General features: G+C 46.0%; 1 protein-coding gene across 4 annotated transcripts in view; it reads right to left on the bottom strand.

Annotated features, from left to right (window-relative positions):
* LOC106563270 (pappalysin-1) overlaps window positions 1–18,286 on the bottom strand; it is a 124,782-nt gene that overhangs the window by 44,727 nt on the left and 61,769 nt on the right. The window lies entirely within an intron of this gene.

Below are 18,286 nucleotides of genomic sequence, written 5' to 3'. Positions count from 1 at the left end.
AGAAAAAGAGAGACAGAAAGAGAGAAAGAATTAAAGCATTAAAGCATTATAAAATATGAGATTGTCTTGGTGATTACAACCTTCTGCAGTTTCATCACCGTTGTTTCAGCGTAAAGACAAGGCCATGTGATCGCAGACCGCTTTTACTGACACGTCTCAAGGGGGGCTTGCTATATGTGTAAACAGAAGGAGGGAGGGAGAGACGGCACCCGTTTCTCATCCTCAAACACTGCACCCCCTTCTTGTCCCCTCCACTCCACCCCCCTTCACCCCCTGTGTCCCTTCAGCCTCTGCGCAGCTCAAACTGGGTGTTTGGAAGTTAATTACAAGCAAATAACCTAAAGCCTATGGTTCCCTGAACAACACAGCAGCAGCATTGAGGAAGGTGCTCCAAGCTCTGCGCTGTTGTTTCCCCCCTCTAACCCTCCACCGGTCCTTAATTCAGACCAGCTGTCTGCTTACGAGAGGCGGCATGGCAGACAACAGCCAGCCCCCGGTCTGCAGACACATGCTGTTGTTTGTAAATCACCACTTAAGATAAAAGGAGGAAAGGAGAGACGAGGGGAGTCAGGCAGCAAGCAGAGCAATCTCATTGTGTGAGAGAGAGATCCCAAGGATGCAGGTTGGCTGCCCTAACCACCACACGGTAACAAGCTACGTGAGAAAGCTCCATTTGAAGGCTCTTGCAGCCAGGACAATATTTCAGGGCTGTAGAGAGAGAGAGAGAGAGAGAGAGAGAGAGAGAGAGAGAGAGAGAGAGAGAGAGAGAGAGAGAGAGAGAGAGAGAGAGAGAGGGGTAGAGGTAGAGAGAGAGAGAGAGAGAGAGAGAGAGAGAGAGGGAGAGAGAGAGAGAGAGAAAAGAGGTAGAGGTAGAGAGAGAGAGAGAGAGAGAAAGAGCAGGAGAGAGATAGAGAGGAGAGAGAGATAGAGAGCAGGAGAGAGAGAGAGAAAGAGAGAGAGAGAGAGCAGGAGAGAGAGTGAGAGAGCAGGAGAGAGAGATAGAGAGAGGGAGAGAGATAGAGAGCAGGAGAGAGAAAGAGAGGAGAGAGAGATAGAGAGCAGGAGAGAGACAGAAAGAGCAGGAGAGAGAGAGAGAGAGAGAAAGAGAGAGCAGGAGAGAGATAGAGAGCAGGAGAGAGAGAGGAGAGATAGATAGAGAGCAGGAGAGAGAGAGAGAGAGCAGGAGAGAGAGATAGAGAGCAGGAGAGATAGAGAGAAAGAGAGACAGAGAGAGAGAGAGCAGGAGAGAGAGAGAGAGAGAGAGAGAGCAGGAGAGAGAGAGCAGGAGAGAGAGAGGGAGAGGAGAGAGAGAGATAGAGAGCAGGAGAGAGAGAGAGAGAGAGAGATAGAGAGCAGGAGAGAGAGGGAGAGAGAACAGGAGAGAGAGATAGAGAGCAGGAGAGAGAGAGAGCAGGAGAGAGAGAGAGAGAGAGCAGGAGAGAGAGAGAGAGAGAGAGAGAGAGAGAGAGAGAGAGAGAGGAGAGAGCGATAGAGAGCAGGAGAGAGAGAGAGAGAGAGGAGAGAGCGATAGAGAGCAGGAGAGAGAGAGAGAGAGAGAGCAGGAGAGAGAGAGAGAGAGAGCAGGAGAGAGAGAGAGAGCAGGAGAGAGATAGAGAGAGGGAGAGAGCAGGAGAGAGAGATAGAGAGCAGGAGAGCGAGAGAGAGAGCAGGATAGAGAGAGAGCAGGAGAGAGAGCAGGAGAGAGAGAGAGAGATGGGGCAGGAGAGAGATAAGGAGAGAGCAGGAGAGAGAGCGAGAGAGAGAGAGATAGATCAGGAAAGAGAGCAGGGAGAGAGAGAGAGAGAGAGAGAGAGAGAGAGAGAGAGCGAGAGAGAGATGGGGCAGGAGAGAGCATGGAGCAGCAAATGGGACAGTCTGCCTATTAGCGCCTGTTCTCAAAATGATCCCCCCACCAAACGAAAGACGTAGAGAGGAGGGAGAGAAAGCCAAAGAAATAATGATGGTCTTAATTGCTTAATCTGCCTCTACCATGGTGTTTCCTGCTGCGCTGGAGATCGGCTGCAGAGGAAAGCATTAGCCACAGCCAAGCTGGGAGTACAGAGGGGCACAAACCATAGCACCAACCTCACCTTTACACCAGACACACACAGCCAGGCTGGGAGTAGAGAGAGGTCCCAACCATAACAACCAACCTCAGCCTTAGACTGAAACACACAGTCAAGATGGAAGAGAGAGGGCCCCAACCATATCCTACCAACCCCAATCCCAGGTTTATAGCTATAAACACACAGTCAGGCTAGCTGGAACAGAGAGACGGAGAGACCCCAAGCCTAACCCCAAACCCAAAAGTAACATCAGCCACCCAAGAGCAGCCCACTCTTGCTGCAGAGTGATGTCACACTTCCTCTTTCGCTCTAACCTCATGGTCATCCTGCAGAGGAGAGTACCTGCAGCATCTCTCGGACTACACATGGCTGCTTCAGTTCATCAGTTGAAAATAGCCCATACCTGTAAATCTTTACATTGATATGTATAAATGGCATCTAAAGAAGCCAAAAACATCTATGTTGCTTCTCAACAGAACGGTCCATGTTCTACTCCTGTGTATTGTAAATGCAGCTCATGAAAGGCCTATTCAGGGCGAGGGGTGACCCCATTTGGCCTCTCAGGATTGGTCATGAAAAGTAAAGCTTAGGAACACGGCGCCCTAGCTGACTACCTCTGGTTTCCTCTCCACCCGCCTGCCCCTCCCTATGTACACTGGATTCAACACACATTACAGCACATTTGGGGAGCGGATGTTTCTTATTTGGCCACGTCTCCCAAATGTGTTTATTTATTTAATCGAAACACATTCAGTAAACAGCTGCTTGGCTTCTTTTTCTTTTCTTTTTTCTTCATCCCCGCTTTGTTTTGTGAAAATTAGCATAAATTAGAGCTCCATCGGGCCGGAAGGAGTGAGCATCTGTGAGACATTTGCGGGTCGAGTCCTGTGCGAGGTTCAAACCACCATCGTTTACTGGATGTTGGTGAGTGCCTGACGTGTGAGGTAATGTCCTGTCACCGAGGAGAAACGGCTCCACGGCCCCACCCTTACAGCCAGGCGCACAGTCCCATTGGCCACTGAGCTAATACCGGGCTTATACGGCCATGCTCCAGCCTCCGCAGCCCAGCGAGTAAGCTGAGGGCAAAGCAATAGTGTGGTCCACCTACTTCCTTGATCTCATCTGTCAAGACCTAAGCGGTGGCTGGTGCTGAGACCACAGAAGCAGGGTTGTTGGGTGCACCAGTGGCAGGCCAACCAGCTGATCGCAGATTGATTCAGATGGCATTGGATTCCTCTGGCATGGCCTTTTCTGTCAAAATGCCACCATCACAATGTCCTTCACTCAACGGGTCCAACACCACGTGTTAACAGCTCAAAATGTAAATGGGGGCTGCTGATACCTCCAGAACCCGACCTGATGGGGTTTCCAGATGGTCCCCTTAATGATAATTGAAACGGGAGAATGTCGGAACGTCATTCGTTTTTATTTTATGTTACCACATGCTTATGTCACTGTCTGCGAGCCTGATGAGGAGTGTGGTTTGGAATGGGTTTATAGTGCGAGGGAAACGTGGTCTTCCTTGTAGCTCCTCAGTGAGAGAACAGCACAGAGCTGTCAGCTACAGCTGGTGTGTGTTGCTGCCTGCATACGCTGCACTTCTGGGACTCGGAACAAAACTACTCCGGTGATTGTTTCCTGGTTTTTACTAGCCATACACTCTTTTCTACTCCTCTTCTTCTCTCGTTTTCTTCCTGCTCTTCTAGTTATGGTGAGTTACCTGAAGGGCTGCGCTGTCTTAGATTCCTGCGAGACGGAAGCTCTATCTATAGCTTACATAACTCCCTGCCAGTGCACATATATTTGTGTGATGTGTTAAATGCCTGGGTTTCAGCGTCCTATCCAGGTGATTATATGTGGCGTGATCGGATTGCTCCTAATGTTATCCTGTAGTCTGCCTGGGATCCATTATTGAAAGACTGGGGTTCTCTAGGGCTCTGGACCGGGGGGTTGCGTCAGAGATTGCTGGGCAGCATCCATCCCCTGAGAAATCACCTGGCTCAACATTAAATGGTTTACTGTAATATGCGCTGCTGGTTGCTAGCTCTGAGCCCAATTCCCCAATGAAATACTCCCCGGATTTAACCCAGCTAAAATAATTATCCCATGGGGTTACTGTGTGTGAACATTATGTTCCTCTGCACAAAGTCAGGAGTGGTACATGGAATCCTCGGGGGACCACCACTATAATCCTGCATGAAGCATGGTTGACTGTAGCTGCTGCTGCTGGATGGACTGACTGTGTGAGCGGTGTGTGTGTGTGTGTGTGTGGGGGGGGGTCCGGTCTGTGTGTGTATGTGTATGTCACAGGAGGCTGCCGAGGGGAGAATACTCTCATAATAATGTTTAGAACGGCACAAATGGAATCAAACACATGGAAACCATGTGTTCGATGTACAGTATTTGATACCATTCCACTTATTCAGCTCAAGTCCTTAACACGAGCCCTTTCTCCCCAATTAGGTGCCACCAACCTCCTGTGGTGTATGCGTGTGAGTGTGTGTGTGTGTGTGTGTGTGTGTGTGTGTGTGTGTGTGTGTGTGTGTGTGTGTGTGTGTGTGTGTGTGTGTGTGTGTGTGTGTGCGTGCGTGTGTGTGTGTGCGTGTGCGCGTGTGTGTGTGTGTGTGTGTGTGTGTGCATGTGCGTGTGTGTGTGTACATGGATTCGTGTGTTCCATGGGAAAGCAAGAACATACGTTAAGGAGCTTACAAAAGCAGCCCCTCAAACACTGGTCTTGTATATGCATCGAGTTATGACATCAACATTGTACAACAAAAGATGAAGCTAGCAGTACAGATGAATTGGCCAAGAAAGACATTTAAAATGTTCAAGGAGGCAGGTTTGGGTCACAGGAGGCTGGTGGTACCTTAATTGGGGAGGACGGGCTTGTGGTAATGGCTGGAGTGGAATGAGTGGAATGGTATCAAATACATCAAACACATTGTTTCCATCTGTTTGATGCCATTCCATTCGCTCCGTTCCAGACATTAATATGAGCCATCCTCCCCTCAGCAGCCTCCACTGATTTGTATCATCATTAACACTTATCAACCCCCAAAATGCATTAATGCGTCAGTTTATTCTATCTCTTATGTCTTTTTGGTATTTTAATGAAATAAAACAGCACATTTGTGATGACTTTGGATCTGATGATAAGAATGAAATAAGGCCTGCTCTTGGGGTGTGAAATTGGAGTTTGGCCATGATGTGTTCTGAAATGTTCATTCTATGCCGTGGTATTTGCCAGAAGATACGTATACTGCATGGCCAAAAGTATGTGAAATCCTGCTTGTCAAACATCTCATTCCAAAATCATGGGCATTAATATAGAGTTGGTCACCCCTTTGCTGCTACCGTATAACAGCCTCCAGTCTTCTGAGAAGGCTTTCCACTAGATGTTGGAACATTGCTGCAGGGACTTCCATTCAGCCACAAGAGCACTGATGTTGGATTATAAGCCTGGCTCGCAGTTGGTGTTCCAATTCATCCCAAAGGGGTTCGATGGGGTTGAAGTCAGGGCTCTGTGCAGGCCAGTCAAGTTTTTCCACTCTGATCTCGACAAACCATTTCTGTATTGACCTCGCTTTGTGCACAGGGGCATTGTCATGCTGAAACAAGTAGAGCCTTCCCCAAGCTGTTGCCACAAAGTTGGAAGCACAGAATCGTCTAGAACAGTGGTTCCCAAACTTTTTATAGTCCCGTACCCCTTCAAACATTCAACCTCCAGCTGCGTACCCCCTCTAGCACCAGGGTCAGCGCACTCTCAAATGTTGTTTTTTGCCATCATTGTAAGCCTGCCACACACACACTATACGATACATTTATTAAACATAAGAATGAGTGTGAGTTTTTGTCACAACCCGGCTGGTAGGAAGTGACAAAGAGCTCTTATAGGACCAGGGCACAAATAATAATATAATAATAATCAATAGTTTTGCTCTTTATTTAACCATTTTACATATAAAACCTTATTTTTAATTGAAAATGGTGAATAACTCACCACAGGTTAATGAGAAGGGTGTGCTTGAAAGGATGCACATAACTCTGCAATGTTGGGTTGTATTGGAGAGAGTCTCAGTCTTAAATCATTTTCCACACGTGGTCTGTGCCTGTATTTAGTTTTCATGCTAGTGAGGGCCGAGAATCCACTCTCACATAGGTACGTGGTTGCAAAGGACATCAGTGTCTTAACAGCACGATTTGCCAAGGCAGGAAACTCTGAGAGCAGCCCTATCCAGAAATTTGGCAGTGGCTTCTGATTAAATACAATTTTCACAGATCCGCTTGTTGCAATTTCGATGAGGCTCACTTGTTCAGATATCGGTAAGTGGACTGGAGGCAGGGCATGAAAGGGATATCAAATCCAGTTGTTTGTGTCATCCGTTTCAGGAAAGAACCGGACATTTGACATTGTCCGTAAGCTTGAGTTCATTTGCACACAAAAAATCATACAATGATGGAAATACCTGTATGTTGTCCTTGTTACTGCAGACAGAGACGAGCTCCAACTTTTTAATCATAGCCTCAATTTTGTCCCACACATTGAATATAGTTGCGGAGAGTCGCTGTAATCCTAGATTCAGATCATTCAGGTGAGAAAAAACATCACCCAGATAGGCCAGTCGTGTAAGAAACTCGTCATCATGCAAGCGGTCAGACAAGTGAAAATTATGGTCAGTAAAGAAAACTTTAAGCTCGTCTCTCAATTTTAAAAAAACGTGTCAATACTTTGCCCCTTGATAACCAGCGCACTTCTGTATGTTGTAAAAGCGTTACATGGTCGCTGCCCATATCAATGCATAGTGCAGAAAAGCACAAGAGTTCAGGAGCCTTGCTTTAACAAAGTTAACCATTTTCACTGTAGTGTCCAAAACGTCTTTTAAGCTGTCAGGCATTCCTTTGGCAGCAAGAGCCTCTCGGTGGATGTTGCAGTGTACCCAAGTGGCGTCGGGAGCAACTGCTTGTATGCGTGTCACCACTCCACTATGTCTCCCTGTCACGGCTTTTGCGCCATCAGTACAGATACCAACACATCTTGACAACCATAGTCCATTTGATGTCTCAAAGCTGTCCGGTAGTTTAAAAATATCCTCTCCTGTTGTCCTGGTTTCCAGTGGTTTGCAGAAGAGGATGTCTTCCTTAATTGACCCCTCCATAAATGTAACGGACATATACCAGGAGCTGTGCCAGGCCCGCCACTTCTCTTGACTCATCCAGCTGTAATGCATAGAATTCACTGGCTTGTATGCAAAGCAGTAATTGTTTCAAAACATCTCCTGCCATGTCACTGAGGCATCGTGAAACTGTGTTGTTTGATGAAGTCATTGTCTGTATAGTTTTTTGGGCCTTTTCCCCAAGCATTGTCCCAGCCATATCCGCTTCAGCAGGAAGAATTAAGTCTGCAAGAGTGAAGGTTTCATCGAGTTGTGAGATAGTACTTTTGCACATATAACACACTGTGGCTGAGGAAAGTCACTACACCCAATATAAGTGAAGCCCAAATCAATGTAGTTCTCCTCATATTTGCGCCTCTTTGATTGTCCAACGTCCCTGTCTGTTGTTCAGTGCTTTCCTGGGTAAGGGGGCAGTAGCTCTTCAGCTGCATCAGATTCACAACTGTCAGTGTCCATGCTAGCTGGGCTAACAACAAATGTAGAATTACTGATGCTAGCGTTGGATGTACTCATGGAAGCAGAACAACTTGTGTCGTCAACAGATGTAGTACTGCTGGTAGTAGCAGTACTACCAGTTGAGCTGGTATGTGTCTCTATGGATGTGGGCCTTACTTTTTCTTAACCATTTATCCATTTTCGAGCAAACTGAATGAGCAGTAGCTATGTTTGGCTACATACGGACCGTTAGTGGAATTCCCGCGAGAGAGTAACGGTTAATGTTATTGTATGTTAATTATTTGACTAGGCTACCTGTATTTGACATTGTTTTGTTATTTTGCTGAACACTAGATGGTTTAATTTACATTTTTGGCAGTGAAACGAGGCTACTCAGGTGAGAAAAAAACCTCACCCAAATGTATAGCCCCGTTGAAAAATAAAAAGGAACTGCTTGAAAATGTGAAAAAAATAAATACAGGTGAATCACATTTTTATTTGGCGTACCCTCGACGGCATTGCGCGTACCCCTGTTTAGGAATACCTGGTATAGAATTTCATTGTATGCTGTAGCGTTAAGATTTCCCTTCATTGGAACTAAGGGGTCTAGCGCGAACCATGAAAAACAGCCCCAGACCATTATTCCTCCTCCACCAAACTTTACAGTTTGCACTATGCATTGGGTCAGGTAGCGTTCTCCTGGCCAGATGGTGAAGCGTGATTCATCACTCCAGAGAAAGCGTTTCCACTGCTCCAGAGTCCAATGGTGGTGAGCTTTACACCACTTTAGCCGACACCTGGCATTGAGCATGGTGATCTTAGGCTTGTGTGCAGCTGCTCGGCCATGGAAACCCATTTCATGAAGCTCCCAACGAACAGTTGTGCTGACGTTGCTTCCAGAGGCAGTTTGGAACTCGGTAGTGAGTGTTGCAACCGAGGACAGATGATTTGTACGCGCTATGCGCTTCAGCACTCGGCGGTCCTGTTCTGTGAGCTTGTGTGGCTGTGTGCTCGGCAATTGGTGTGGCTGAAATAGCCGAATCCACTGATTTGAAGGGGTGTTCACATACTTTGGCCATGTAGTGTATGTGCGCGTCTAAAGTGCTGCACCTCCCAGTATTACTGGGTTCAGACATCATTCGCTAGGATCAAATTGATAGCAGACATAATCCATTACCAAACTGTCCGAGGTCTTTAGGGAAGGAAACAGGGCTGGTGACGAAAGGAAAGCACACAGTACAAAGAAACACTGTCTGCCTTCTTCCTCTCCTCTCTGTCTGTCTGTTCCTCTCTCTCCTCACTGTCTGTCTTTGTCTCACATCCTCTTTCTGTACCTCGTTCTCTTTGTTATTCCTTCATCTTTCATTCTCACACACTCAATCTGTCTTTCTCTCTTTTTGTCTCTCTCTGTTTGTCTGACTCTCCCCCTCTCTCTCTGTCCCTCCATCTCGTGTGCCCTTTGCACATTCTCAGAGTGCAAGACATCTCAGTGGAGTGTCACTTTCACATTCATTCTGGATGCAGTAAGTTCCCCTCCTGCACAATCGGCACACTGTGCAACCAACATGATAAAACTGATGGAGAGAAGAAAAAAACTAGGAAAGAAAATCAAACAGAACGTGGGCCCTGCCCTCCAACAGCCCGCGGGAGCTATAAAAGTCTACAGGCGGACCGGTAGCCACGCTCAGTGGCCCTCTGATAGATGCGTGTCACTCTTGGCAAGGGAATGGCTGATTTCTTTCCGTGGGGAGAAAGACTGCAGGCTACTCAGCTCTCAGCTGTTAAGCACAGTGTCGGTGTATATTTTTGTTCCTAAGTACAAGGCTTTACATGCTGCGTTATATAATTTCTCTGCCCGTTTTGGCCCCGACAGCCAGACTGATAGACAGTGTATGCATCTTCAGGGGGAATGATTTGTTCCTCATGTACTGTACTGTATGGCCTGGTGCTGGGAGGGTGTTGCTCACCCAAAGGGAGGGAGGAAGCTGACAGAGTTTATCTCAGTGTGGCAGATGTGTGGATGAGAAGGATCCACCATTGACTTGCTTGGCAAAGTTTGTCTTGAACTTCCTCTAAGAAGTTAATCTATTCTACTGTATCTGTTCAGGTGCAGACATACAGAATGTTATGTGGCCCGACACCACCCGAACATGGTGGAGGATACAACAAGCGTGGTAGAAAACAACAACAAGAGGGTTTGGAGCCAGGAGCCGTCCACAGTTACCCACACTAACTGACATCAAACATATTTCTATATCGTGAAGCTCCACCTCATAGGGGGAATGCACTCCTATTGGTTTATCCCGCTGCCTAGGCAGCCAATAGCCTGAAAATAAATGATGCACTTGCGAGACTGAAGAAGATTCAAGAAGTCTCTAGACCTTTGGTGTCGGCCCTATGAGCAAACTACAACAAAAAACTATTTTAACCTGTTGGGGCTAGGGGGCAGTATTTGCACGGCCGGATAAAAAACGTACCCGATTTAAACTGGTTACTACTCTTGCCCAGAAATGAGAATATGCATACAATTAGTAGATTTGGATAGAAAACACTCTAAAGTTTCTAAAACTGTTTGAATGGTGTCTGTGAGTATAACAGAACTCATATGGCAGGCCAAAACCTGAGAATATTCCATACAGGAAGTGCCCTGTCTGACAATTTGTTCTCCTTCTGTGGCATCTCTATCAAAAATACAGCATCTCTGCTGTAACGTGACATTTTCTAAGGCTTCAATTGGCTCTCAGAAGGTGCCAGAAAGTGGAATGACGTCTCTCCAGTCTCTGGGCGAAAAATAGCAGGAGATTTTGTGAGTGGTCAGGCAAGGAACAATGACACTGGAGATGCGCGTTCAAGTGAATTCTCCATGTTTTTCTTTCTCTCTTTGAATGAATACAACGTCGCAGGGTTGGAATATTATCTCTATTTTACGAGAAAAATCGCATAAAAATTGATTTTAAACAGTGTTTGACATGCTTCGAAGTACGGTAATGGAATATTTTGAAATGTTTTGTCACGAAATGCGCTCGCGCGTCACCCTTCGGATTGTGACCTGAACACACGAACAAAACGGAGCTATTTCAATATAACTATGGATTATTTGGAACCAAAACAACATTTGTTGTTGAAGTAGAAGTCCTGGGAGTGCATTCTGACGAAGAACAGCAAAGGTAATCCAATTTTTCTTATAGTAAATCTGAGTTTGGTGATGGCCGGGCTATCTACTCAGAATATTGCAAAATGTGCTTTCGCCGAAAAGCTATTTTAAAATCTGACACCGCGATTGCATAAAGGAGTTCTGTATCTATAATTCTTAAAATAATTGTTATGTATTCTGTGAACGTTAATCGTGAGTAATTTAGTAAATTCACCGGAAGTTTGCGGTGGGTATGCTAGTTCTGAACATCACATGCTAATGTAAAAAGCTGTTTTTTGTTATAAATATGAACTTGATTGAACAAAACATGCATGTATTGTATAACATAATGTCCTAGGAGTGTCATCTGATGAAGATCATCAAAGGTTAGTGCTGCATTTAGCTTTGGTTTTGGTTTTTGTGACATATATGCTTGCTTTGAAAATGGATGTGTGATTATTTTTGGCAGGGTACTCTCCTGACATAATCTAATGTTTTGCTTTCGCTGTAAAGCCTTTTTGAAATTGGACAATGTGGTTAGATTAACGAGAGTCTTGTTAATTCTGGATGCAGTAAGCGTCCCACCTTGCCCAGGGAAGTTAAGAGCTCTGTGTAGCTGCTTCATACTTTTTGGCAACTCAGAGTGGCATTCAGGACCAATTCCCCCTCCCCCCTCGTATGCGCCAGCTTCGTTGTTGCTGGCCTATGAATGTGCGACAGCAGCGTCTGACATTTCATCAGCCCAATTGTCCACTCTCTCAGCCTCTCTGCACCACAACATTTTGGGGCTCATTAATGGGACCACCAAGCAACTCGGGAACCCCCTCCCTCTACCTCACCAGCCATGGAAACAGACCGCTTGGCTTCCGCCATGCTCTCGCTCAACAGTTATGTGGAGGGCTCCTGGGGCTCGCCGTTGATGGCAAAAGCGCTCTCCAAGTCTTACGCGACATTCACTAGGGTGGACGGAGGGCAGGGGGATATCGCCCACAGCATCCTTCAGCCATGGCCACTTACCTCATCCTGAGTACAAGTTATTGGGACATCATGAAGCCCTCTCTGCCCATGCTGAAGAATCTTTCACAGCACAGATGGCAGAGACGAGCTAACCAGGGGTAGGCAACCCTGGTCTTCCAGGTTGGATAAATCAAAAACATGAAGTGCCTGTGGCACTCCAAAGCCAAGGTTGCCTACCCCTGAGTTACACGCTCGGTGCACAGGCAGTGGCCGCAGCCATTAACGAGGCTGACAAAACCCTTATGCTCAAAGGCCCAAAGCTACTGAGCATTTTAGTAAGTTGGAGGAGGAGAAGCAGCAGCTGTCCAGACACCTGCCTCTGGCCAAAGTGGCGGTGCCCCACCAACAGTCGGGCCTGGATCTGCGGCACATCGTCGAGACTTCAAACAGCGTCCCCCAGTGCATCTGTGACAGCCTCCATGTCTACACCAAGGCCAGTGGCTGCCCCGTCTGCCCAGCAGCCCAGAACGAGCCCTGAGGTTTCCAGAAGCAATGCTGCATCTAACTGGATGCGGAGGGAGCGTAACGAGGATTTGATGACCAGTTGTTCTCTCGTTCAGCCTCTTTCTGTTGTCCACCCCCCTCTCCGTGATTTATTGGCTACTGTTATCAACATGATACAGGGTCATTGGGACTGTCCAAGACTTACGCTGGTAAGTGAGGTGTGTTCATGCACTGGTGCGACAAGGAGACTGTCTAACCTTTGCGTTGCTCTTTGGAGAGTGTTCTCTCTTTCCTCTCTCTTTGACAAGCAACGTTCGTGGCCCACCATTAAGGTGTATGCCTCAGCAATTTCTGCCTGTCATGAAGGCTTTGGCGGTGTGGCTGTTTTTAGCCACCCACTCGTGAAACATTTTCTGTTGGAGGCGCGGCGGCTCCACAGTGGGATTTGGCTTAGGTGCTTGAGGCTCTGTGGGCTGCCTTTTGAGCCATTTGCCCAGATCCTTTTGAAGATGCTGTCCTTGAAGACACCATTGTTGCTTGCCCTGAGAGCTGCCAAGCGTGTCAGTGATTTGTGAGCTCTGTCGACACGACCCGACTGCCTTGCCATTAATGGCGATCTGAACAGGGTGGTGTTGCGTCCTAATCCGGCGTTCACACCTAAGATTATCAAGAGCTCTTATAGATGGCAGATATTTGAGCTGTGGGATTCTCCACTCCCGCACATGCTAGGGAATGAGAGGTGTGGCTCCATCGCTTGTACCCTTTCCGAGCTTTGGTGCGGTAAGTGGAATGCTGTTTGTGTGCTATCGCGCTGCTGCGCTTGGTCAGACACTTTCCAAGCAGCAGTTGTGTTCACTGGCTTTGTGACGGCATTAAGATAACCTATGAGACTGGAGCGTCCCTTACCTTCTGGCATCAGGACCCACTCCACACGTGGAGTCGCCGCTTCCTCTGACCTTTTTAGGGGTGTGGGGGTCGAGAATATTTGTGTGGCAGCGTCATGGTCGATGCCTTTCCCCTTTGTCCATTTCTATCTTTTGGATAGGTCCTCGGGGTCTCTTGCTCAGTCTGTACTCAGTGTCGCTACTGAGATGACTTAGGCTAAGGGAGCGTGTTGGTGGGCTGCCGGGATTTCCTGGGCAGGCCCCTTGTGGGGCATATATGTCATGATTACTGTCTGCTGAGTTCAGTCCAGTCCATGACCCTTTCTGCCCACCAGTCTCCTTGACTGAGGACACAGCAGTTGTTAGCACTATTGTGCTACGCACTGTTGTACTTGATCCCAGCCAGAGCTGGGCCTGATTTTTTCATTATGTGGGAAGTGTTGGGACCGATAGTTACTGGGTATGTAACTCAAGTTCTATGAGGGAAGCAGAGCCCTATAGGGCTTCGGGCCCTTCCGGCTCCCGGGGTCTCGCTAAAAGTCTTTTCAAGAGGCTGAGTAAGGGGATGTGCTCCAATATATAGGGGCTGGAGCGCGTGCAGATTTTTTTTATCTGGCTATTGGCTTTTTAAGCAGCATGGTAAACTGCTTCACTCATAGAACTGGAGTTAGATATCCAGTAACTACAGTATCGTTGCCCATGATGCACTTCGCCTGCTAGCATGTGAGCGGCCCTTTCCCTTGTTTACCACTGATGACCCAGATCAGAAGGGTCCATGGTTCCATGCACTCTTCTCCAAACTTGTTCCCATGACCACACAGCTCCAAGCCGTGACAAGTCAAATTCAGCCTCACAGAGTAGATAGTACATACTGTCATGACGTTGCCCTCTCTCTGGGTACAGCGAGCACAGTTGAACCCCCTCCCTCTGCACCAGGCCTTTTCTATGCACCATCCCCCTACCTACCTCCCCCTACCCAGGCTGCTGTGGTCAGAAGGCGGTCGTAAATTCCAAAGGGAATGTCCTGCCTCACAGGCCACAGTTTTGAGACAGAATGGTTTCATAGAGAGATAAAGGAATTCTTCCACCTCACCGGACGGGGGAACCGAACGACATTTATGTTCTGGAAAAGGTATAAAAGATCGATGAAGAATCCAGCTACGAACTGGTCCGCTTGGTACAATTTTATGAAACTCAGGAGAGGCAATATTGCCATATTACCATAATAATGTTTACATAATAGCCTCAGCTATGAGACTTACATCTAAATGGTTATATACAGTTAATGAATAAGGATAAACCGATTTGGAATATGTTGAGATGCTATGTACTGATGTTAATGTGAGAGAATTGTATTTCTGTTCAAAGCTTAACTAAGTCACTGGCACGCCCCCAGGGACACAGACAGGACAAGGCGTCATGGACAGCCTTTTCTACGTTCAGTATATAAACCCCCACCCAGGGTTTCTTTCTTTAGACCAGCTTACCTCGAGAAGAGAGAGCCAAGGTTTGACCATGCATTCCTCTACTGAACTTTAACCATACCACGTGGTTAAACTTTTAGACTATCAATACCGACAGAATAATAACAAGTCTTTGATATTAATCACTAGTCTGCAGCTAGAAATTCGGTGTCATTAAACGCGAAGACCGACGAAACATCCATTCTATAACCACAATAATGAATGTCGCTTTGAAAGATCCATTCTAACCAAGAGAGAGAGAGAGAGGACGAAACTCTCCAACAAAGATCACAACGACACACTGAGCGTAAATATATATATTGATTGCAATTGTTTCCGAATGAGTGAACGTTCATGTGCAAAGGGTTAGCATATCAATTGTTAATATTTATCAACTCTGTAGTGCCTTCTCAGCTGACCCTTATCACCCTTTGTTTAACAAGCCGCCATGCCGGTTTAGCCCACTAGGGCACATTCCTCTACCATTGCTTTGTAACGATATCTACTGTTTTGTATGCTTTCTGTGAATTACTTAGTTTAGTAGATAAATGATTTTAAGACAATTGATGTATGGATGACTTAGTGAAGACTGGGTTCGTGCAGATAACAACAATTTACGACGTTTGGAATGAGACTGACGCGAGGTAAAAATAAGTCATTAAATCAGAAGACTCATAGGTCAGATATGATATCTGGAAAGTTATATTAGGAAAATTATAACTTTGTAATCTGAATATTTTCCTTGGTGCCCCAACCTTCTAGTTAATTACAGTTACATGATTAATCAGTTTAATTTTGTAATAATAATTACAGAGAGTTATTTGATAAACATGTCTTCAAGTTAATGATGGCCAAAGACATGACAATACATACTTTACCATTGTAGGTTTCTGCTAAACCTGTTATGTCTACACTTTGCAGTAAAAATGTATCTCATGAAAGAAAACAATAAAGTCTATGTATAAGCAAGGCAGCATCGCTGCAATAGAAGCGGATACACCTGTGTTACACCTAACTTTTCCCACCTATATGTGTAACTGTATAGTTAAGGGCAAACAACATTGCTATAGTACAGTAGCAACCCACCGCGGGGAGCAGAACTACACAATATGCCCAATCAGACTTGAAGTGGAGGGAAATGTTAACGAGCAAACTCGATTCGGTGGAAGTCGCTTCTGGTACCAATAAACCTTAGCTGCTCTGGTTATGGTAGACAGGAATTTAGAACATGTAATCTCCTTTGCCCTTGTTTGGGGGAGAGATAGAGGGGAAGGCAGGGGGATATTGTGTGTGGGGCGTGTGTTCCATACAAAGAGGAAGCTGGGTACTGTCATTTTGGGAGACGGCTTTATTGTCATCTTGACTGTGGGAGATATTATCTCTGAGAGCACAGGCCGGGATCAAAGAGAATGTGTGCGTGCCAAGTCTGGGAAGTTGGAGGGAAGTCGGACAGGTTGGGGAGGCCTGTGCTGAAAAGTAGGCATTACTGTTAAAATCAATAGTAAAGGCATGGCAGATGAGCTGAACCCAGCATTTTTCATCCGAGGGTTTTAAAACACTGAAACCGCAGGGGCAGGCACAGGTCCTTAACTCAGGATGAACTGGGGAAGGGTACCAAAAAATGGGAGGTGACCAAGAACCTGATGGTCACTCTGACAGAGCTCTAGAGTTCTTCTGAATGCCAAGCGTCACAGCTGGAGAAAATTTGGCACCATCCCTACGGTGAAGCATGGTGGTGGCAGCATCATGATGTTTTTCAGCGGCAGGTACTGGGAGACTTGTCAGGATAGAGGGAAAGATGAATGGAGCAAAGTACAGAGAGATCTTTGATGAAAACCTGCTCCAAAGCGCACAGGACCTCACACTGGGGCGAAGGTTCACCTTCTAACAGGACAACGACCCTAAGCACACAGCCAAGACAACGTAGGAGTGGCATCGGCTGTAATCGCTGCCATGGGTTCTTCAACAAAGTACTGAGCAAAGGGTCTGAATACTCATGTAAATGTGATACTTTAGTTAATGAATTTGCAAAACCTTGCATTGTCATTATGAGGTATTTTGTGTAGATTGATAAGGAAAACAATGAATTTAATCAATTTAAGAATAAGGGTGTAACGTAACAAAATTTGGAAAAAGTCAATGGGTCTGAATACTTTCCCGAATGCACTCTACATACTTATAATATAACTGTTCCCCGGGCGCCGAAGACGTGGATGTCTATTAAGGCAGCCCCCCTCACCTCTCATTCAGAGGGGTTGGGTTAAATGCGGAAGACACATTTCAGTTGAATACATTCAGTTGTACAACTGACTAGATACCCCCCATTCCCTTTCCCTAATACTAATAATACAAAACGTCAGGTACATATCAGCCCATATGTCCTGTATTATGTCCAATCATATAACACATTAATAATCCCTTCCTCCAATCAAATAACACTGTATTAATCATTCAATCAAATAACACTGTGGTAATGTCCTGTAGAACAGAGAGAGGTTGAGTAGGGAAGAACTTGATGCAGTTGTTCTCTGTGTAGTGTGTTTTTGGCACTCAGTGATTCCCTGTGTCCCGCGACAGCAACAGATCAATTGTCCCAGAGTCTCTGAGTGGACTCAATGACATCTTCCCCTGTCCTCCGTAAGCATTACATTAATGAAAGCTATAAACTTCGCCTTAGACAACAGAGAGCTTTCTCTTCACAACACCCCGGGCCAAAAATGAATCACGTAACCTTTTCAAGAGCTTTCCAGTGTGTGTGTGTGTGTGTGTGTGTGTGTGTGTGTGTGTGTGTGTGTGTGTGTGTGTGTGTGTGTGCGTGCAAATGTAGCCTATACAGTAGGCAGCCTTGCAGTTTGGCAGTGATAACATCTCTCAAGCTGACCCAGGGAACTGTGTGTTCTTCACAGTAGAAGTAATGTATGTATGGATCACATGTGTGCTGCTCGGTGGCTCTTCTGGGAAAATACTTGATGCAACTACATTGGTGGCAACACATTTGGTCACCTCTATAACACGCATCGAGCAGTGAACTCGTCAAGATAGTGTGAAAATTTACATCCCAAAAGGAGATCAATTGAGAACACTGTGTAGGCTAAACGACAGTCTCTGTCCAATAAATAGTTCTCTAAGTGGAACCAATGACATCTTCCCCTGTAAACATTACAATAATGAAAGCTATAAACTTTGCCTTAGACAACAGAGCTCTCTCTTCACAACACCCCAGACGAAAAAGGAATCAAATAATCTTTTCAAGAGCATTTTCAGCTCAGTTTCCAACCCAAAAAAGAAATACGCCGGAGATTAGAAAGTGCAATAAATGTCCCAAACGAAATTCTGACATCATGGTTGCCTTTCAAGGTGCAGTGTAAACATCCATTGCCTTTGTGACCTTACAAGCCCCTGAACACAGGCTCAGCTCACAGTAAGAGATAGACATGTATAAGTAGGTAAAAAATTGTACCAAAAAGATTCAACAAGGTAATGTGAGGTGGCATACACTTTCAATTGACTATTATCATCTGTCTTTACCACTTATTGAACACCATGTCAGTGTTAAAACAGCAGGAACACTATAGTCCTGTTCATTAGGCAGCAACATGAGGGGGGAAAAACTGAGTAAAACAATAAGATACACTCATGTTTCCAATAAGAAACACTTATTTTAGTTTTC

The sequence above is a fragment of the Salmo salar genome, chromosome ssa11 (assembly GCF_905237065.1).
Source record: "Salmo salar chromosome ssa11, Ssal_v3.1, whole genome shotgun sequence".
In the NCBI taxonomy this organism is placed as follows: domain Eukaryota; kingdom Metazoa; phylum Chordata; class Actinopteri; order Salmoniformes; family Salmonidae; genus Salmo; species Salmo salar.
Note: the sequence above shows the minus strand (reverse complement) of the source record. Positions and strands in the feature narration are given on the sequence as shown.